The sequence below is a fragment of the Lactuca virosa genome, chromosome 5 (genome assembly GCF_052849685.1).
Source record: "Lactuca virosa cultivar CGN04683 chromosome 5, Lactuca_virosa_CGN04683_v6, whole genome shotgun sequence".
NCBI lineage: Eukaryota > Viridiplantae > Streptophyta > Magnoliopsida > Asterales > Asteraceae > Lactuca > Lactuca virosa.
This window is the reverse complement of record NC_136430.1, coordinates 253,881,288-253,905,595: the sequence shown is the minus strand read 5'-3', so window position 1 is coordinate 253,905,595 and position 24,308 is coordinate 253,881,288. Positions and strand designations below refer to the sequence as shown.

Below are 24,308 nucleotides of genomic sequence, written 5' to 3'. Positions count from 1 at the left end.
ATACTTGTCAATTACCTGTTTATCCATATCTGTGGTTGTTAAGTTCAACATTGGCAGATAACTTTATCCGTATATCCGTATGTCTGTTTATGACATAAAATATACAGGTTTATACATTTATACAAGTTATAGAACTTGTATCTTAGGCTCATACATGTGCTTGTGTACACTATACTAAGTTATGTCAACTGTTTAAACAAGTATCATACACTTTACGTGTATGCTTATCAAATATACTTGTTGTTTATCCGTATCTGCGGTTGTTAAGTTCAACCTTGGCAGATAACTGTATCCGTATATCCATATGTTTGTTTATCCGTATCTGCGGTTGTTAAGTACAACCTTGGCAGAAAACTTTATTCGTTACCCGTACAACCATGTATTTGGTTGCTTTCAAACACAGTTTTAAGTATGGAATTACTTATGGAACATAACATTTTGGCTTCAAAGATTCATTACAAACACAGTTTTAAGTATGTAATTACTTATGGAACATAACGTCTTGGCTTTCAAAGATTCATTACAAACACAGTTTTACGTATGGGTTTACTTATACAAACTATACATTTTGGCTTTTAAAGACTCATTGCAAACATTGTTTTAACTGTTGTTATACATACAAAGATAATACTTTTTAGACTTATTAAAAGTATTACAGCGTTAGCAGAAAACCTGTGACACTCACCAACCTTTGTGTTGACTTTCAAACTTACATGTATTCTCAGGGGATCCTTAGACAAGCTTTCAGACGAAAGATTTGTCGTGGATTTCAGACGACTTAGCTATCTAGTTTTGGTATCTACCTACTTGTTTAAGGCAACTACTATCTATTATCACTTGTAAGAACCTTGCATTCAAACCTTAATGATGGAATATAAATATTGTTTTGTTTATCGTTGTACTTGTTCTATATATTCAGTTTATCTGTGATCCATGAACTTAGTCCCACTCCCGGCGTGTTCCGCCTTGGCCGGGGGTGTGACATATAAAATCATGATTTCAAATCATGATAAAACAACATTAAATCATTAAAAATACTCAAAACTCTTTTATAAACTTATATTTTTCCCCAAAATTCATATTTGTATATATATATATATATATATATATATATATATATATATATATATATATATATATATATATATAATGAGATTTAAAAGACTTAGGACTGATAACTCATTTTGGGTCCTTTTCCTTGTTTGGATGTGGACTTAAAGTACCGGTTATTTGTCCGAGTGTCGTTTAAATTTTACTTATATATAAAGTTGTATATGTATATAAATATAATAGTTATTTAATCAGTTTAACTACCTTTGTAACATGCTGAGCAAGGGATTACATGCAAACATGGTTAAATACACATTCAGAAAGTACATATAAATTATAAAAGTTATAATTTATACATAGAACAATAATTCATGATACAAGTATACTAGAATACACAGTCTTACAAGAAACTAGATTTTTGATACAGAACAAATCAAGGTTTACACATATCAAATACATGTTTGGAATACTAATTCAAGAACATACTGTCAATCATTATTTCAGAATGATGGGTTATCAAAACTAATATACATGTAACGTTTATATGCTTTTATGAGACAAGTAGTACAGTTTGTTTAGTTCATTTTAAACAATACAGTAAAGTCCTGATATTATAACTAGAGTCTCCAGTAGGGGATCGAAACAATGGGTGTATAGATCTATATTGGGATTAACAATCCCGCACTCGGACTGCTAGCTACAGTCAGACATACACGCATGTGAGTGGCAATTGTTATCATCAACTTTCAGCGCATTCATAGCGTTGGGTCAGGCCATCTAGTTAGTATGGTTATAAAAACTCATTTAAAATATATTAACAATACGTTAGTGTATAATTAACTAAACTTAAGTACATTTTCAAGGTACTAGTTTACAAGATACAGTTTACAAGATACAGTTTACTAAATACAGTTTTCAAGATACAGTTAACAAGATACAAGTTTACATAAAGTTTACAAACACAGAACACTGGTTTACAAATAGAACAGTTTTATACAAATACAACTACTTTTCATATACAACAAAAAATATAGGATTTTCTAGAAACAGTTTACATATTCAAGAAACAGAAAACATTCTTACAAAACATAAATACTTATGCACTCACTCAACTTTATGTTGATACACTCTTTTCAAATTACTTGTATTCTCAGGGAACCCGTAGTCAGGTACACCCCGAGCTTTTGAGAACAAGGAGTTTTTTATGTTTTGTCTTCATCTTTTGTACAACTGTTTAGTTTCAGTATACAATGTGAAACACATCTAAATATTTATACTTTTTAATGCAATGGTTTTTTGTACTTTGATTACTATATTACATGTGTTGTGATACTACAAATGAAGTCCTACACCCCCGGACATTTCCGCCGTCTGGTTTGGGGGTGTGACATAGGGTCTTTTTGGAGGCCTTTTATATGTCCGACAAAGAAAAAGCCCGCACATGTGATCGCATGTAGCTATGTATGTGATCACACCTTTTCATGAAAACGCATGCCAAGCCAGTTTAATGAAGTACATTGCTATTCTGAGGTTTTTTGTGTAACATGCGATCGCATATATACAACCTTCAATTGCATGTTTTCCTTTTTTTCTTCCATCTGAATTATTGACATGAAAACACTCGTCCGGTTTGTTGGTACTTTTCTTCTTTTTTCTTATTTTATTATTCATAAGGAAACCATTCTTTCTTGGGCATCCTTTAATCTTCATCAAACAGGTCACCACTAGAGTAACACAGTTGAGCTTTTCAGGTCCAATTCTCATCCAAATCCCAATCATTGGTTAAGTGTGATACACTACAATTGTTACACCCTACTTGTATGACATTAATAAATTGACCCATCTTCGTCATCCTTCGGTCCATATTCTATAAGTTTTCCATCACAGCTGATAAATCCTCTAAAGCTCCATTCCTACTTCCTTTACCTCTCGTCCCATCCTCTCGTGGGTTGTGGTATTCTCTAGAGTGCTTTGCAGATTCTTCAATTAACTCTTTGATTATAGCTCGATCTTTCTTTGTCATTGGGCCTTTAGAATCAAGGATTTTCCTTGTAGTCACATTCACCCCATCATAGAATATGGAATCTTCTTGTTGCACGTTTAAATTATGTTCAGGACAATTTCTCAAAAGGCCTTTGTATCTTTCCTAAGCTTCGTATAAGGACTCGCCATCTTCTTTCTAAAAATTAGCAATCTTTTTCTTGAGTTTTTCTATCTTTGAAGGAGGACTGAATTGCTCGATGAGTGTTTCACGAAGTCTTTTCCAAGTTCTTATTATTCTAGGTGCTCACGACTTCAATATGTTGTGCATCTCTAGTAAGTGTCACGTGAAGAATCCTTACTGCATCTCTTGAAACATTTGGAACATTAAAATAGTTTGCAATGTCGAAAACTTCATTGATATGCTTGAAAGCATCTTCATAATCTTTTCCCAGAAAATGGTATGTCTTTTAGCATTGCAAGAATCTGGCCTTTGAGCACAATGTTCGTGGCAACTGGTATTGCAGGTGGCACAAGACCAGGATCGTTGTCCTTTCGCACTCTCCTTTTGCATTTTTCCATCGTCATGGTGGTAATGTCTGCCATCTCTTCAGCCTCGCTTTTGAGCTCTTCTTCTGATTCGCTTTCTATTCCTGCAGCTCGTATCTAATTCTTTTCTTATTTGGAGTTCGTTCAAGACTTTCAAGCTTGTCGAATTGGAAAGTGTTTTTCGACTCATCAACCTTTTTATCCTTCTTATGGAATGCGGATTCTGGGTCTTCAAGTGGTGGTATGATGGGAAGTTGTGATCCCGTGGTCATAAATCACTAAAAAAAAAGAAAAACAAAAACATAAAAACGAACTAAAAAGCAAAATAAATAAATACTGAAAAAGAAGAACTCACGTCGTGAGAGGTAAAGCTAATGTCGCAAGAACTGTAAAAAATAGAAAATTTTATTTAATGCAGAAAATTAACTTTCTACGGTTTTACACCACAAGAAGGATAGATTAACCCAAATCAATTAAATTAACAACTAAAATGATCGGTCCCAGCAACGATGCCAAAAACTCGATCTGTGCAAAAATATACCTATCAACTTTTAAATTTATAAACCTAACTAACCTATCTACCAATGCACTTATAGAGAATGTACCTAGTTAGTTTATAAAACCAAACCTTAGCACAAGGTCTTCCTGCTGCGAGGTCCCACTCTCCCCCACTTGACATATGCTAGAATCTGAAAACTTCACTATCGTTCGATACACAAACTAACTTGAACTCCACCACTTGATCCCAACTACTGATAACATGATACTTAAGAGGCTCTGAATTCTCACAACAATCATAAATTTAATGCACATACAACCAGGGGAAAAATGATTAATCCATTCATAACAAGAAATCAAGTTAAACAAAGCTAAATAAAATAATTCCATACAACTGATCATCCCAAATTAAAACTGAACTTGAAACACAAACTGAAGTTACAATTGAACGCCAATACCACCACAATTTATAAATAGAATCATTGTCACTCAACCTTCGGTCCTCGGGACTCCAGTCATTCCAAGTCGACCGTCGGGTAACTGCCAAGCTAGAAATGTGGGATCCAACACCTCACCGAAAATGAGAAAATGACAACAAGCTCTGATGTGGATTTCCTGACTATAATGGAAACAAACTCACGTACTTCGCCTGGAATCTCTACCAAAACGGACCTCCTCGTCACACCTGTGACATATAAAGGATATGCGCCTCCCTCCAACTGATCCCAAACTCTGGCCAGCGGACTTGAACCGCTTCGCTATAGGCTGGGACTGACCCGGAGCCTGACACTGCTCCTTTTCATGGGTCTCTATCTCAATCTCTCGCCTCCTTGTGGCATCATGAAGCTCAACAAGAGAACTGCAACGCTGGATGGACACGAACTGTTGAATGTCCGTCTTGAGCCTCCCCAAATACTAAGTCATCTGAGCATGCTCTGATGTAGCGAAATCAGGACTGAACAAGGCCCTCTCAATGAACATCTTGGTGATCTCCGTCACTGACTCGGTCGTCTTCCTCAAATCCAAATACTCCTGAGCCAACTTCTCCCTCTCCACCAAGGGACATGCCTCGTACGGAACATCTTCGAGAACTGCTCCCAAAACACTGCAGCTCTCTGCTCAAGAGTGTAAGCACCAGTCACCATTCTCCACCAATCCTTCGCCCCTAACTTGAGAAGGTTCAGGGCGCACTTGAGCTTCTGGTCATCTGGACAGGAACATGTGAAGAAATAACCATCCACATCAAACAACCATCTCATCGCTATAATCGGGTCTGAGACCCCATCAAACTCCGGGGGCTTCCTATTATCGAAGTCTTGGTACTGGAAAGCTCTCTCTCCTTGAGCCCCAATGGCAGTAGCATCCATGGTAGTTACAGAAACAACAACCTCCGAAAGTGTATCATAACGATCATTGAAAAACTCAATCATGGCAGTCTTGACTATCTCGAACAACTCCGTAGTCACCTCCCTAATCGTATCGGCCACATTTGTAGCAATAATCTCACAGATCTCCTCCTCACTCAGACCTGCTCTCCTAGTGCTGCCCGCTCCTAATCCTGACCAATAGCTATCATACTGAAAATATACCAAGGAAAGCATAGACATAAAAACACAATGCTCAACACACCAGGCCCTACCCCTATTAGTTCCTTAGTAGCCTCAAAATTCCTCCTGAATCTTATATGGATCCGGTGCTTGCAGTAGTACATGCCCATACTACCTGCCATACCTATCCTTAGTCGATTCAGAATTCATCCAAAGGTACTAAGTCACTGCATTAGACCACTATTATGTGTGCTAACTATTGGGTTTTATGTACTCTAACATCCCTATGGTGCATATATAACCCTAATCCTTTGGATCTAAGTTTTCTCTAATTATACATGTAATATTCATTTTCCAAAGCATGAAGCCTAACTACCATGCAAAGGTGATATTTGAATCATAAAACTAGTTAGAATATTACCTTTTGATGTAGCTTGTAGAACTTGGCCTTAAAATAGCTTAGCACCCCAAGTGTGATGCCTCAAACAAGTCACAAACGCCAATAAACAATTAGAGGACAATGAGAGAGGTTTAGGAGACACAAAATCTGCTAGCCCTTCTTGGAATGCATGTGGTTACCTATTTTAGATCTTAGGGTACACATTTATAGTGTAGAATTCCAAGAGTCATTTGTAACCCTAATTATTACACTTAAGCTTATGATCAAACAATTTTATTTTGACTAACACTTCATGGACTAACTTATAAGCTTAATCACAAATTAATCATGGATCATTAGCCCAAGCCATGTGTATCACTGATTTACATAATCAGTCCCCGTTAATTTAATTAGTCTCTTTTGATCACTAAATTAATTCCAAATTAATTCTTGATCAATACTAATTAAATAATATGATTTCTCAGTTAATATATTATTCTTATAATATATTAATAAATCACAAATAACCTCTTTCTCAAATATCCAACCTATCAAAATGTTCTGGTGAAGGCAACCCGAAATGGACCATGCTACTATTGGGTCAAATACATACCAATTATTGGTATGGGCTTAGACACCTAATCCAATAGTCTCCCACTTGGAAAAATCCAATAACTATAATTGCTAATGTAACTTCAAAATCCGATTAGCAATCGTAGCTCTCAAAAATCCGTTGTTGAACTCTGACGCATCCATTAGATAAGGGATCAAATAATCCTCTGTTCTTCAAGATATCGTGTAGACAAATACATGGAACATAGTCATACTTATAGTCCTGCAGTTTGTTTCTCGATTTCCAATTTGTTTGACATAGAACTTAATTAAATACGTCAATTGAGTCCTGACCGGGCCCGACACATAACTCAAAACAAAATCATCGAGGGTCCCAAGATATCGCTTTTAATCCTCTTAGAATAAAAGGAACAGATAAACTTCGACTTATATGCTTGTACTAACTACTCGTCAACTCATACACAATAATACGTTTTATAACATCAAGTTACTGATGTGGTTACGTATTATCAATATACAACCAACTCATAATCAACAAGTCATATATCTTGGTTTGAATATTATACGATATTATCGTCTCACAATCACTCGTGATAAATTCCATGAAGTGATTCATGTGAGCGTGGGCTTAATTCAATACTCAAATCTTATTTCAAGAGCACTCATGAATGTTTGTAGCAAACTTTGCTATGTCTAACACCTTAGACAATCTTACAAAAACCCACTCATGACAGTCTACTTTCATAACCTACTTCCAAAGTATGATCGACTGTGGATGGTTTGAATAATCTTATTATTCTGGAAGTCAAAACATGCAAAATGAAACAATAGTAAACAACTGACACAAGATAGTAAATTTACTTATAAATAAAACTCCTTTTATTCAATCATCAAATGTCAACTACATTTTAGCTATTACAAGTTTCTATATATATATATATATATATATATATATATATATATATATATATATATATATATATATATATATATATATAATCATTAAAAACTAATATCGTCCTTCAGCCCGATACTCCTAGCATGCTGCAAGTGCTTAGCCCTACTCAGTCCCTTCGTAAGGGGATCTGTTGGGTTCTCCTCTGACGATACCCCCTTCATTACGAGGAATGCTTCTTCTACTTGATGTCTTATGAAGTGATATTTTCTGTCGATGTGCCTGGATCTGCCATGATCCCTTGGTTCCTTGGCAAAAGCGACCGCACCCTCGTTGTCACAGAAATCTCCATAGGCTCCTTTACAGCTGGTACAACTCCAATGTCTCCGATGAAGTTCTTTTGCCATAATGCCTCCTTCGACGCTTCACTTGCTGCTATGTACTCTGATTCACACGTTGAATTGGCTACAGTCTCCTGTTTGGGACTTTTCCAAGTTACTGCTCCTCCATTTAAGGTAAACACCCAGCCCGACTGAGAGCGGAAATTATCTATGTCGGTATGAAAGTTGGAGCCACTATACCATGTCACTCTCAAGTCATCACTCCCACCGAGGGTAAGGACCCAATCCTTAGTCCTCCGCAGGTACTTAAGAATGTTCTTTACCGCAGTCCAATGAGCTTTACCATGATTCCCTTGATATCTACTAACCATGCTCAAAGAAAAGGCTACATCAGGGCGAGTACATGTCATAGCATACATGATCGATCCAACGGCAGAAGCATATGGTATTCGACTCATTTATGCTATTTCAGCGTCTGTACTCGGACTTTGAGTCTTACTCAGTTTGGTATTGCTCTAGATGGGAAATTCTCCTTTCTTGGAATCCTCCATTTTGAATCGTTTCAACACCTTGTCCAAGTTGGTACTTTGACTAAGTCCCATTAGTCTTTTACTCCTATTTCTCAATATCCCTATCGCTAAAATGTAAGCAGCTTCCCTAATGTCCTTCATAGCAAAACACTTCCCAAGCCAAGATTTAACTGTTGGATTAGTGTCTAAGCCTGTAACCATATTTGGTAAGTACTTGACCCGATTGTGCATGGTCCTTTTGGGTTGCCTTCACCAAAGCAACTTGACTGGAGAAATAATAGAGAAAGAGGTTATTATGATTTATTAATATGTTATAAGAATAATATATTAAAGGAGAAATCATATTTGTTTAATTAATATTGGTCAATAATTAATTAAGAATTAATTTTGTGATCAAATGTAATTAATTAAACTAGAGGGGCTGAATTGTAATTATGTGATAGTTACAAAATATGGTAATGGTTATCCTAAATATGGGTTGAACGAATTCAAGGAGATAAGGATCCTTGAAATCGTCCAAAGGATAAAGGATAAGGGATTTCAAGGCTTATCTTATTGTTGCTTGGTGGGCAAGCAACTAGATAAGGATAAGGACTGAAACCTTAATCTCTACACCTATATAAAGACCCATAAGGCTCATGAATTCGTCCATGCCTTCCCAAGGGGTCCTAGGGACGAAATTCTATACCTCTCCCCTCTCTCTATTACCTCTCCATTTGCTCTTGGTGTTTGTGAGCCATTAGAGGTACTACACTTGTGGTACTTGCTTTCAAAGACAAGAAGATTCAAGATTTAAGTTGTTATTACAATATAACAACAAGAGGTATGTATTTCATCTTGCCTTGTGGATTTCGAAATTCCTAGAAACCTTTTAGGGTTCTTCAAGTGTTCATAATGTTGTGTATCTAGTAGTGAAAACATAGATCCAATTCTAGGGTTGCATGCACACATAGGATTGTTTGTACAAAACCCATCAGTGGTATCAGAGCCTTTGGTTAACTTGTTTTCAATTAGTTTATTCAATGGTATGAACTTGACATATTAGGGTTTATTGCCAATAAACCCTGGGAGGCTAGGATTTTCGAGATTAGGGTTTGCAAACCCTAATTTGCAAAAGTTTGAATAAGATTTTCAAACCCTTTCCTTAAACCTTTAAATTTCGAAATCTAGGGTTTGTCTTAATCCCTTGATTTTCGAAATTGGCCTCCTCCCCAAGATAAGATCCTAAATTTTAGGGATTTAGATTATCCCATATCTTGTAATTATCCTTTAATTGTTATATATATGGTAATTAAAGATTTTGAATTATCCTATCCCATGATTTTCGAATTTTAGAGGGATTAAAAGGATTAGGATAAATTAATTGTTTAATTGGTAATTATCCTTCATGATTTAGATAATCCCTTATGATTTAATAATTTAAATTAATAGTTTAATTCAAGATAATTATTAAATCAAGAGTTTTAATATTTAAAATTTTAATTTAAATAGTATTAAATTTCGAAAATTTTAAAATGAGATTAAAACCTAATTGTTTTGAAAAGTTTCAAAACTTGCCCTCAAGTTTTGGAATTTAAATTGTTTGATTAAAAGGTTTAATTTTGAAAAAGTCTAAATTCTAAAACCCTAATTTTGAAAAATTCATATTACACCCTTATGGTTTTATTAAATTAGTTAAGTGTATAACTAAAAGAGAGTTAATAAATCCATAATGATATGGTTTATATTTAATTAAATTAAAAGTGTAATTTATAAAATTAAACCACCTAGTATTTTAAAAGTGTAAAATACACCCTTATACTATATATATAACATTGAAAGTCTAATATTATATATGTATAACTAAAATGCTAGTCTTACCGTTAGTAGGCCTCATTTACAAAGCCGATCTATAAGGGGGGTATAAGGTTATGGCCTATAAAATGGCCGTTTAATGGGTGTCCACTCTCACCCACCGCTCCCTTGATTGGTGGAGGGTCGTTAGCCGAAAAGGTAAGATAGGGCAATCCTCTCTTCATTAATAAGTATAATGAATCTATGTAAAGTAACTAAACGCTTTTGCAATTCCCAATCCTAGTTACTTTAGGCAAAAGTGAAATTGATGCAATCCCATGAAATTACACTTTGCACCCTTACTAAGAAGTTAGTGGAGCATGTGTGGTTAACCGGCACACTAATTGGTTCTAAGCAAAGGTGGCAAAGGGTGACTCAATGTTTGTCATAGTTCGATGGAGCGTGTGTGGTTTACCGGCACATCGAATAGGCGACTATAACATTGGGGGCACCATGTAAGTTTGCATGGTTATTCACACCCTGTTTTGTGATCCTCGGCATCCCAGTCACAAATCGAGGGGCATATCGAGATTTAAACATGCCATTGAAAAGTTCAATGAATCTCAAAAGATCTAGGAATTTTCAATAGATTTAAAACTTAAATTTCTTTTTCGTTTTTTTTAAGGTGGAAATTAGTGAATCGTCATTCACTTACCTTCAAATGTTCTGCAATTTGGGTTACAGCATCCCTCTCCCAAATTGTAGAGTATTGTGTTGGGTCTTAGCCTTAATATCTCATTTGGGTGATTTATTAAGGATTCAATCAATCAACTAACTTGAATCTTTCTCCCGTTTTGTAGATGTCAAAGTATGACAACTATGGTCTTCCCAAATCCCGTGGAACAAGCTTTTCACATGAAAATGATATTCCACGATTCGATCGGGGAACAAGAGATCATGCTTCACTTCCTCCACCTCCTCCTATTATTCTCCCTAACCCACAAGTTCAAAAGATTGAAAAGTTCAAACTCACTCAAGTCCTTTTGGCAAGTAAACATGAAGAAGGAAAGTCAGTGTGTGCACACGTCCTAGAGATGAAGTCACACATTGATAAGTTAAGAATGTTGGGATCGGTTGTCTGTAAGGAGCTGGCTGTTGACTGGGTCCTTTAGTCACTTCCTGAATCATGTAGTGAGTTCGTTAGAGAGTACTATATGATGCATCACAACGTGACCCTCATTGATCTCACCTATTTGCTTATAGCTGTTGAATCAGCAATGATTTGGCGTGCTGGTCAAGCAAATTTGTCTGGTGAGTCAAACTCCCAAACTGCAATGGGCACTGGCAACATCGGAAGTCTAGAAAGAACTAAGTCTATGATTGTCCGATGTGCTGTGCCAAAGGAGTCCATTTGATTTTATTGCCAAGAGAAGGGACATTGGAGACGAAGCTGCCCTAACTACCTGAGAAATCTAAGAGATGGGAGAGTCAAGATGCATGGCTCTACTTCAGGTAAAATCCATTAACTAACTCTTTTAAGTTCCTATTCTAGATTCTTAATACATGATGTAATAAGATTACATTTTGATGAATCGAAGAAAAGAGAGGAAGCTTAAGGGAAGAAGTGAGCTGAATCTAATCGTGAAGAAATGGATTTCGATCGCATTGCTTGAAGATTAGAATTTTGAGCTACTACTTGGAGTTAGAATAGATTGCTATGAAATATGTATTAACATATTTTTTCAATTAAATTGCATTGTAAGGACAAATTTTTCCGCAATAAAATAAATTTTGATTTTATATTATTTATTTATCCTTGCAATGGCGTGTATGAAAAAATTGATGTTTGTAAGTTTCTACTATTAGCAATAATGGATTTGATTCTTAAATGTATTATTTGTGGAAAGGTCAAGAATTTACCAAATAGGGAAAGTTTCTCATCGCCCAAGTTTCAATTGGATAGAAACTTGGAATCATACAACTTGATTGCATGATGAATGAGAAATTTTATATTTGGAAATTTAGACAAATTCTTTGACAAAGTGTCAAGTGTAGGACTAGGAGATCGAGTACACAAAGTTGTGTGTTGATCAAATCCACCACAAGAGTAACAAAGATATTCGTCATGATTTACTAAGGTTAAGTAAATATGATTATACTCATAAGATTAAGTGTAATTCTGAGTTGATTGAAAGAGCTTCAATCAATAGCAGAACGAATAAGAAGAATCAAGTAAGCAGAAAGATAAAAGTTTCTCTATTCTAAGAAGAAGGGAGAGTACCTTTTAATTATGTTTTATGATAGGTCTTAATGATGAAGAACCATATCTCAATTAATCCTCTAAGTGAGTCTTAGTGCAATTGTATGTCTGAGAAGAGGAATCAAGAATTGAAGAAATGGTTAAATCAAGAAGTCAATCATACTTCGTTCCAAAAACAAGTCTTAGAGTTAAGATTGTGACATTGAGTGACAAGTCTTAAGAAGGTTTATAACATTCATCAAATGTGGAAAGTTGTGATAAGACAAAGACCAACTAGGACCAATTTTGTGAAGTGTTTTGTCTTGATAAAAGCTACACTAACTCTTGAATATTTGTTTGTCGAGAAATGTTTATTGACAAGAGAATCTTATATGTCAAGGAGTCAGTGAGAGTCTTAATGGTCTTGAAAGGTTTCAAGAACAAATCAAGAATAAACCTTATCATTCATCACTAGCACATGACTTGAGGTTTACAACCTATCGTGTTGACACTAATTTTATTTCTGTGCCATTCCAATCGAGTTAATTATGCATGTGAGTTCTACGAGTTCTCAATGGATTGTATAGGGGCAAGACACCTTGTTCAATGGAAAGTACATTGAAACGAAGGGGTGAGCTGCTCAATAACTTGGAAGTAATGGTGGGACCCTTGATGGCAAGAAATTAAGAAGAACAAGTTCTATCCATAAGAGTTTGGATTTGTCACTAACATTATCTTGTGATTATGGTTATGACAAATTCACATGGATAAGAACGAATACACCACAAAATCTAAGTGTCATAAGGTTTCTTTCATTCATAAGAATGATTGTAAGGAAACGCTTTCACTAAGAGAGATTTTGAAGATAGCATTATGTAATTTGGGTTTCTCAAATTCAACTATGATTACGGCATTCCTCTTCATAGTTCCAATTGTGGGAAATGGAAAATGGGTCTGAACATTTTAGACTTGTTGATATGAGTCCCAGAATCGTTTAGACATATACATATGAGTTGTCCAAGGAAAAGTGTATGAGTTTGAGAAGCTTAGATAAAGTCTTATCAAAGCATCTATTATTAGAAATATGAACTTAAGAAATTGTTTTCTAGAAGTTCAGCTAATTTCTGAATACATGTCGAAGCTAGTGGGAGCATAAGTGTTATGCTGGTAAAGAAATAATCATCGTGTAAGTGGGAGCATGATTATTATGGTAAGTATTGCCAGTTAGCAATATTAATTATAGAAAACAAGAGTTATACTTTGCAAAGTTGTAAGGGTTGAAAAGTTGTTTTGCTATAATTAAGGGAGAGAATATTGTGCTTCATTTCAAATCTAAACCTTAGATTGAGAAATTTTAATAAATTTAGTCAAAGGATACATAGTGTCTTCTTAAACTTCGATTATGATTACGGTATCCCTCTTCATAGTTCGAATTGTAAGAACGTGACACATAAAATATTATGGCAGAAGATTGATAGAGTATCGTATCTTTATGTAAGACATTATGCATCGTGTCCCATACGCTTCGGGTAAAGGATCGATTGCAATTGCTATAATATTTGACCATCCTAAAATTTTCCAAATGTCTAGCGCATTAAGAAGGGAAAAGGACAAGAATTGGTATTGACTAAGATAATTAAACAACTATCAAAGGACAACCCAAAAGTTCCCTGAGGATTGGTCGCTTGTGAGTAGTTGGAAGTATGGTATTGAATGGACCATATCGACATTATTATGAATAGATAAGATTCTATTAAGAATGAGTTGTCATATGGTAAATATGGAAATGTTTCCATATTGGGAGTTGAAGAAAAATTAAGAATTTATGTCTAGATTAGAAAATTTTATGCAAAAGGATGTTCAGAAAGAATGTACTTTGAGTAGGAGACATCACATCTATAGAATTGTTCTGTAACAATTTTGATAGAGTACCTTGTGATTTCGTTGGCCGAGTCTTTGTGATTTTTGCCGTGACTTCACAAGAGGATCATTGCATAAAATATTAGAATTTGACATATTCTAAAAGGTGGCAAGAATTTGGTATTCTTAGACTAATTATAAGGATTGGGGATTGTGAAATGAGTTGCATTTGAAAAGTTTCAATTAATCTATTTCACAAAGTATGGACCATAGGAAACCAAAGTGTGCATGCTTTGAGCATGGGACAATTGTGGTTATGATTCGAGTTATAAAGTTGATTATCTGAAACATTAAACAATGGATAATGAGTAATCGATATGGTGATAAATGAAGGGTGTTTTATTTATACTAAAAGGTTTGAGACCATATAGGATTAGTATTATTCTTGTGTTTCTCTTTGCATGTTTTGACTTCCAGAATAATTGAGTTTATTAAGAATAATCGAATTAATAAAACGGTCCGCAGTCGTTCATATGTTGGAAGTAGGTATGAATGAAGACTGTCATGAATTGGTTTGTAGATTGTCTAAAGTGTATTAGACATAGCAAAGGTTTGCTGCAACGTTCATGAGTGCTTATGAATATGATTTTGAGCATTGGATTAAACCCACGCTCACTTGGATCGCTTCATGGATTTTATCACGAGCGATTGGTGAGACGATAATATCTTGTATTCTTGAAACCGAGATGTGTGAGTTGTATCTTGCGAATCGGTTACACATTGATAATATGTAAACGCACCAGTAACTTGGTGTTATAAAACTTATTGTTGTGTGTGATTTGGTGAGTGAGTGCAAGCAAACATTGAGTCGAAGTTTATCCGTTCCTTTTACCCAAAGTGGGATAAAAGCGATATCTGTGGGCCCCTCGATGATTTAGTGATGACAAACGTAAATGCTCGGCCGGGCTAGGGCTAATTTGATTTGTTCAATTAGTCAGTCGTCGTAAATCGAAAATCGGGAAACAACAAATAGACTGAGAGAATGATTTCAATCCATGTCTCACGTCTATACGATATCTAGAATGGAGGAATATATGATCCCTTATCTAAAGGACAGGTTACTGATAAGATCAGAGTTTGACAGCGTCTTTGAGAGCTAGGATTGCTAATCGAGTTGTACTTACATTTGTGGTTACTAGACTTATCCAAGTGGGAGACTGTTGGATTAGTGTCTAAGCCTGTAACCATATTTGGTAAGTACTTGACCCGATTGTGCATGGTCCTTTTGGGTTGCCTTCACCAAAGCAACTTGACTGGAGAAATAATAGAGAAAGAGGTTATTATGATTTATTAATATGTTATAAGAATAATATATTAAAGGAGAAATCATATTTGTTTAATTAATATTGGTCAATAATTAATTAAGAATTAATTTTGTGATCAAATGTAATTAATTAAACTAGAGGGGCTGAATTGTAATTATGTGATAGTTACAAAATATGGTAATGGTTATCCTAAATATGGGTTGAACGAATTCAAGGAGATAAGGATCCTTGAAATCGTCCAAAGGATAAAGGATAAGGGATTTCAAGGCTTATCTTATTGTTGCTTGGTGGGCAAGCAACTAGATAAGGATAAGGACTGAAACCTTAATCTCTACACCTATATAAAGACCCCTAAGGCTCATGAATTCGTCCATGCCTTCCCAAGGGGTCCTAGGGACGAAATTCTATACCTCTCCCCTCTCTCTATTACCTCTCCATTTGCTCTTGGTGTTTGTGAGCCATTAGAGGTACTACACTTGTGATACTTGCTTTCAAAGACAAGAAGATTCAAGATTTAAGTTGTTATTACAATATAACAACAAGAGGTATGTATTTCATCTTGCCTTGTGGATTTCGAAATTCCTAGAAACCTTTTAGGGTTCTTCAAGTGTTCATAATGTTGTGTATCTAGTAGTGAAAACATAGATCCAATTCTAGGGTTGCATGCACACATAGGATTGTTTGTACAAAACCCATCATTAACCTCCTGCAAGGTTGGGATGTCGTTTCCTATGAGCAGTATGTCATCCACATACAATACAAGAAAGCTAACTATACTCCCACTAGCTTTGACATATACACATGACTCATCCTTTCTTCTTGAAAATCCAAACTCTTTGACTTTCTCATCGAAACAAATATTCCATCTGCGACATGCTTGCTTTAATCCATAAATGGATTTCTCAAGCTTTCACACTCTATTAGGGTATTTTGCATCTACAAAACCCTCTAGCTGATTCATGTGAACATATTCATCCAACTTCTCATTAAGTAAAGCGGTTTTGACATCCATTTTCCATATTTCATAATCAAGAAATGCAGGTATGGCTAGCATAACCCTTATAGATTCAATCTTCGCTACTGGTGAGAAGGTCTCGTCATAGTCAACTCCAGGAGTTTGAGTAAAGCCCTTCGCAACCAATCGTGCCTTATAAGTGTGTACTTTCCCATCCATGTTGGTCTTCTTCTTGAAGATCCATTTGCACCCGACCGTCTTACTGATGAGTTTTAGTATACTACAACATCCTATGATGCACATACAACCCTAAATACCTTGGATCTATGTTTTCACAAATTATACATGCAAAGGAGTTTCCAAGGTATTAACCCTATAACTAGCATGCAAAGATGTAAACTACACAAGATGCTAGTTAGTGAAACATATCTTTTATGTCGCTGGAAGTCTTGATGCATTTGGTCTTTAAGAACTTAGTTCCCCAAGTGTTGCACCTCAAATGGAATCACAACTCACCTAGAACAAAGGTGACTCTTGAGAGAGAAACTCCATGCACCAAAAACCTTCATGAACTCCAAGAACATGCACACACACCAGGTTGCGGTTTTAGGTCATCATATATGTATTTATATGTGTGGTATTTCAAGGGTCATGGGTATAACCCAAATCCATACCCATGGGTTTTTATGATCCATGGTTCATGTGGCCCAACTCTTTATGTATCCATACATAAACTTAGTCCAACATGGATCATAAGCCCAACACATATAACTAATTACCATAATTAGTCCCCATAGATTTAATTAGTCTCTTTTGATCACTAAATTAATTCCAAATTAATTCTTGATCAATACTAATTAAAACATGTGATTTCATATTAATATATTAGAACTTATAATATATTAATAACTCATATATAACCTTCTCTCAAGAGTCCATCCTAACAAATTGTCCTGGTGTTATGCAACCCAAATGGACCATGATACTCTCGGTTCGAGTACATACCAATAATATTTATTGGCTTAGACATCTAATCCAACAGTCTCCGACTTGGATAAGTCTAAAACTATCATTGCGTATGACTCCAAGATCCCGACTAGCAATCGTAGCTCTTAAAAGCCGTTGTCGAACTCTGACCTAGTCAATGACATGTCCATTAGATAAGGGATCATATATTCCTCCATTCTAGATATCATATAGACTGAGACATGGATTATAATCATTTTCTCTATCCATCTGTTGTTTCCCAATTGTCGATTTATGACGACCGACTAATTGAACAAATCAAATCAGTCCAGGCCCGGCCAAGCACTTACGTTTGTCATCACTAAATCATCGAGGGGCCCACATATATCGCTTATATCCCTCTAAGGGTAAAAGGAATGGATAAACTTCGACTCATATGCTTGCTCTATATACGCACCAAATCACACACAAAAATGTGTTTTATAGCACCAAGTTACTGGTGCGTTTTCACATAATCAATGTGTAAACGACTTGTAGACTGCAACTCATATCTCTTGGTTTGAAGAATAAAAGATATTATCGTCTCATGATCACTCGTGATAAAATCCATGAAGTGAGTCAAATGAGCATAGGTTTAATCCAATACTCGAATCTCATTCCAGGAGTACTTATGAACACTGCAGCCACTTTGTCCCAGACAAACTACAGACCCTTCATGACAGTCTTGCCTCAATACTTACTTCCAATGTATGATCGACTATGGATAGTTTGAATAACTTAGTCATTCGGAAAGAATAACCTAGTTATTCTGGAAGTCAAAACATGCAAAGTGAAACACAAGAATAATCGAATTCAATATGGTCTCAGAACTTATGAATATAAATAAAACTCCTTTTATTTATCACCATATTGATTACACATTATTCATTGTATAATGTTTCGATTTATCAACTTAATTCTTGAATTAAAACAATAGTTATGCCATGCTCCAAGCATGCACACTATGTTTGTCTAAACAATAGCTATGCCATACTCCAAGTATGTACACTATGTTTGTCTAAACAATAGCTATGCCATACTCCAAGTATGCACACTATGTTTTTCTATGATCCTTACTTTGTGGAATAGATCAATTGAACATAATTCCAATGATTCTCATTTCACAATCCCGAATCCTTCCATGCAAATGTAAGAATACCAAAATCTTGTCATTTACTGTAATATGTTAGATTCTAAATTTATATGCCATGATCCTCTTGTAATGACTATGCACAAAAGTCACAAAGACTTGGCAACAGACAATTAGAAAGTATTCCAATGGAGAGCAACTCCATGGAAACGAAGTCTCAAATTCAAAGTACATTCCTTTTAACATCCTTCTTGCATTAAGTTTTCTAATCTTACACATATTTAAAGAATAACTTCCACCTATGGAAACATTTCCACATTTCATTTTGACTATCACTTCTGAACAAGAGTTGCCTCCTTTCAGAATATGTCAATATGGTCCCTTCAAAATTAACACTATACTTTCAAATGTCCATGAGCAACCAATCTTTGGTAAACCTCAGATTGTCCCCGCCAATTGCTTAATCACTTTAGTCATACCAGTTCTAGTACTTTTTCCCTCTTAATGCCCTAGGCATTTGGAAAAAATTTGAACAGATGAATATTATAGCACATGAAATCGATCCTATATCTGAAGCATACAAGACACGATTCATGATGTCTCACATAAAGACATGATACTTGACCAGTCTTTTGCTATAATTTTTTCTATTTCTATTTGCCATGTTCCCAAAATTCAGATTATGAAAAGGGATGTCGTAATCATGATCGGATTTTGAGAACGCAATATATATAGAATTTCCTTATGTTGAACCATTCCAACATAAAATTCATATATATATATATATATATATATATATATATATATATATATATATATATATATATATATATCCTTGACTAAACATGATTAAAATCTCAATCTAAGGTTCTAGACTTGAAATGAAGTATAATTTCCTCTCCCTTAATTATAGCAAACAACTTTTCAACCCCTGCAGCTTTGCAAATTGAAACTTTTGTTTTCTATAATTAACTTTTCTAACTTGCAAAACTTAACATAAAAATCATGCTCCCACTAACATGATAATTATTAGCATAACACTTATGCTCCCACTAGATTTGACATGTATCCAGAAATCTGCTGTACTTCTAGAAATCAATACATTATTGACTTTCTTACCAAAGTTTAGATTTCTGATACGAGATGCTTTGATAAGACTTTATCAAAATCATACACCTCTTCTTAGATAGCTCACATGTGTGTCTAAACAAAATTTTTAGAACTATGAAAAGGGATGTTGTAATCATAGTCTCAATTGTTTAGACCTTTGCCATTTCTCACAAGTCCATGTTAGTGTGCCGGTTAACCACACACGCTCCACTAACGACCTTGAGAATGCAAATATCACAATTGCTATCTACTTAAAATCTACTTAGTGAAAGCGTTTCCTCACCATCATTTTCATGAATCGGAGAGAAACCTTATGACACTTAGATTTTATGGTGTATGTGCTCCTATCCATGTGAATTTATCATAATCATAATCACAAGACAAGATTAGTGACAAATCCAAACTATATGGATTGAACTTGCTTAATCTTAACTTCTTGCCACCTCGTAGCACAAGGGCCTACCATTGCTTCCAAGTAGTTATGCAAACAACTGAGAACTCACAGAACTTACATGCATAGTCAACTTTTAACTGGAATGGGCACAGAAATAAGAATATATCAACACGATAGGTTACAAGCCTCAAGTTGTGTGCTAGTGATAAACAATACCCTTGATTACTTCTTGAAACTTTTCAAGATCTTTAAGACTCCCACTGACCTCTTGACATATAAGATTCTCTTGTCAATAACAATTTCTTGACAAAACAAATATTCAAGAGTTAGTGCGGATTCTTATCAAGATAAACAATTTACTCAATTGGTCTTAGTTGGTCTTTGTTTTATCCAAAACATCACAACTTACCAATTTCAAATGTACAAGAGTAAGAAAACATTTTACTCTACATTTGACAAGTGTTATAAACCTTCTAAGGATTATGTCACTCAAGTTACAATCTTGGAGTATGACTCTAAGACTCAATTTTTGGAACGAAGTATGACTTATCTTTTTGATTTAACCAATTCAACAATTCACGATTCCTCTTCTTAGTCAAACAAATGCACTAAGATGTCCTTAGAGAATCAATTGGGATATGGTTTCATAACCACTAAGATAATCATAAAACAAGATACTCAAGTACTCTCCCATCTTTTCAGATTGGAGAAACTTTTATCTTTCTGCCTAATTTGATTCTTCTTGTTCGTTCTGGCTTACATAAAAACTTTTCTAATGTTTTAGAATTACACTTAACCTTCTAAGTATAACCATATTCACTAAACTTTAGTAAATCATGACGAATAGTCTTATCGATCTTTGTGGTGGACCTTGACCAGTGCACAAGAATGTGTACTCAATTCCTTAGTCCTTCACTTGACTCACATATACATGTGATCAAGGATTAGTCTTAATTTCCCAAAGATGAAAATCCTCATTCATCATACAATACAAGTTGCATGATTCCAAGTTTATATCTAACTGAAACTTGGGTGATGAGAATCTTTCCTTATTTGGTAAATTATGACACTACCACAAACGAAAGAATCAAATCCATTTTCCAATACTGCTATCAATGGAATCATATAAACAACAATTTTTCACAAATGCCATTGTAAGGATATTTAAAATAAATAAAATTAAAACTTTATCTTTTATTTTAAAACTTGCAGAAAAACTTATCCTTACAATGCAAATGCATATGAAAACTATGTTGTTATCTATTCCTAAGCAATCTATCATAACTCTTAAGCAGCATCTCAAAATTCTGATCACCGAACCATGCGATCGAAATCCATCTTCGCGATCAGAATCAGCATACTCTTCCTTTAAGCTTCCTTTCTTTGATTCTACGAAACATCAAAATGTGACCTAGTCACATCATGTAATAAGAATCTCAAAAAGGAACTTATTAGAGTCAGATAGTGGACCTTACCTAAAGTAGAGTCAAAATTTTGACTTTACCATCCTTATGAACCTTCAGGTAAATAGGGCAGCTTCGCAACCAATGCCCCTTCCTTTGGCACTAGAAACATATGGACTCTTTGGGAATGGTACACGCGACTATCTCAGACTTATCCTTTCTCTTTACCATTTGGTCAACCGAGTTGACTATGGCCGATCCCTTTCCATTGGGAAGAGAAAGCTTTTCTGGACTTCCAATGTTTCCATTGTCAATGTCCATGAAGGTTTGGGAAGTAGATCTTCCGATCAAATTTGCTTCACCAGTGCCCTAAATCATTGCTGATTCAGCAGCATCAAGCAAATAGGTAAGATCATTAAGGGTCATTTCATGGTGTGTCATATAGTAGTCCTAAAGGAACTCACTATGTGACTTAGGAAGTGATTGAAGAACCTAGTCAACAACCAACTTCCTCAAGACTTTGACACCCAACTCTCCCGGCCTGTCTATATATGACTTCATCTCCAAGATGTGAGCACACACAGACTTTTCTTTCCAATAGGGCTTGAGTGACCTTGAACTTGTGGGTTAGGGAGAATAATTGGAGCAGGTGGAGGAAGAGAAGTATGATTTCCATGATCCAATCGTGGAACATCATCTTCATTAGGAAAGCTTGTTCCAAGAGATTTGGGAAAATCATAGTTGTCTGAACCAGACATCTACAATGGGAGAAATTCAAGTTAGTTGATTTAAGTCGTTAATATAATACCCAATATGAAATATTAAGGCTAGGACCCAACACAACACTTTATAACTTGGAAGAGGGATGCCGTAATCCAAGCTATAAAATATTTGAAGGTAGGCGAATGACGATTCACCAATTTCCACCATGAAAAAACGAAATAGGAATTAGGTTTTAATTGGTTTGAAACTCCTAGATCTTTTGAGATTCAATGAACTTTTCAATGGCATGTTTAAATCTCGATTGTGCCCTCTCAAGTTTGTGACTGGGATGCCGAGGATCACAAACAAGGTGTGAATAACTGTCACACCCCAAACCAGACGGCAGAAACGTGCGGGGGTGGATGACTTCATTTGTAGCATCACAACACATGCATTATAGTAATAAGAGTACAAACAACCATTGTATTTAAAAAGTATAAGTATTTACATGTTTTTCATCATTGCATACTGAAACCAAATAGTTATACAAAAGAAGAAAACAAGATACAAAAATAGCTCCATCTTCTCAAAAGCTCGGGGAGTACCTGTCTACGGGTTCCCTAAGAATACAAGTTATTTGAAAAGAGATTATCAATATAAAGTTGAGTGAGTGCATAAGTATTTATGTTTGAAAGAATGTTTTCTGTTTCTTGAATATGTAAACTGCTCCAGAAAATCCTATATTTTCTGTTGTATATGAAAAGTAGTTTTAATTACATTAAATTGTTCTATTTGTAAACCAATGTTCTGTATTTTTATTCCTTTTGGAAACTTGTATCTGAGAGTGTGCCTGGTTTCTTCAACTGTTATTGTAAACTGTAATGTAATACTGTAAATTGTATCTTGTAAACTAGTACTTTGAAAATGTACTTATGTTTAGTTAATTATACACTAACGTATTGTAAATATCTTTTATATGAGTTATTGTAACCATACTGACTAGATGGCCTAACCCAACTCTATGGATGCATTGAAAGCTGTTGATAACAACTGTCAATCGTAGGCGTGTATGCCTGACTGAAGCTAGCAGTCTGAGTGCGGGGTCGTCAATCCCAATATAGATCTATACACACATTGTTTCGATCCCCGACTGGAGATTCTAGTTATAATGTCAGGACTTTAACTATATTGTTTAAATGAATTAAACAACTTGTATCAGATGACTCATAAAAAGCATATAAAGGTTACATGTATAATAGTTATGAAAACCCAATCATTTTGAAATAAATGATTGATAGTATGTTCTTGAATTAGTATTCTTAACATGTATCTAAAAGATGTATATCCTTGATTAGTTTTGAATCAAGCTTTGTTTTTGTAAAACAGTGTACTCTAGTATACTTGAATTATGAATTAATGTTTCTATGATTCATAACTTATACCTATTATAACTTATATGTACTTTCTAAATTGATACCGAGTATTCATGAATGCAACCCCTTGCTTAACATGTTACAAAGGGTAATTGAACTTAATGAACTAACTTTTATACTTGTATACATATACAAATATATATAAGTATAATTTAAATGACACTCGGACAAATAACTGATACTTCTAATCCCACATCCAAACAAGGAAAAGGAACCAAAGTGGGTTATCAGTCCTAAGCCTTTTAAATCTTATTTATATAATATATATATATATATATATATATATATATATATATATATATATATATATATATATATATACAAGTATGATTTCTGGGAGAAATATAAGTTTATAAAAATATTTAAAAGAAGTTTAATAATTTGAGATATATTTTGGAGACTTGATGTCATTTTGATACAATCATTGAAAACTATTTGATTTGATGATAGCTGAAATCCATTTTGATAAGATATTTGAAACCATTTTTTTATAACACAAAATCCTTGTGTTAGAATTGTATTCCCCCCCCCCTCCCCCCTTAAAACAGTAAAAACTATGAAAATGCGGGGTATGAACTCACGTGTAGTGAGTGATTCGAACGTTAGATCGATATAGGAAGTTAAGTGTCAGGTGAAGTCCCGAGCACAAACAGATCCTACTAAGCATATAATGACTC

General features: G+C 34.8%; 1 non-coding gene across 1 annotated transcript; it reads left to right on the top strand.

The window, feature by feature from the left end:
• Positions 1-3,152: 3,152 nt before the first annotated feature.
• LOC145117895 (small nucleolar RNA R71) lies at positions 3,153-3,259 on the top strand. Its single transcript, XR_013712888.1, has one exon. It is a non-coding gene; the product is annotated as a small nucleolar RNA R71 (small nucleolar RNA).
• The last annotated feature ends 21,049 nt before the right edge of the window (positions 3,260-24,308 follow it).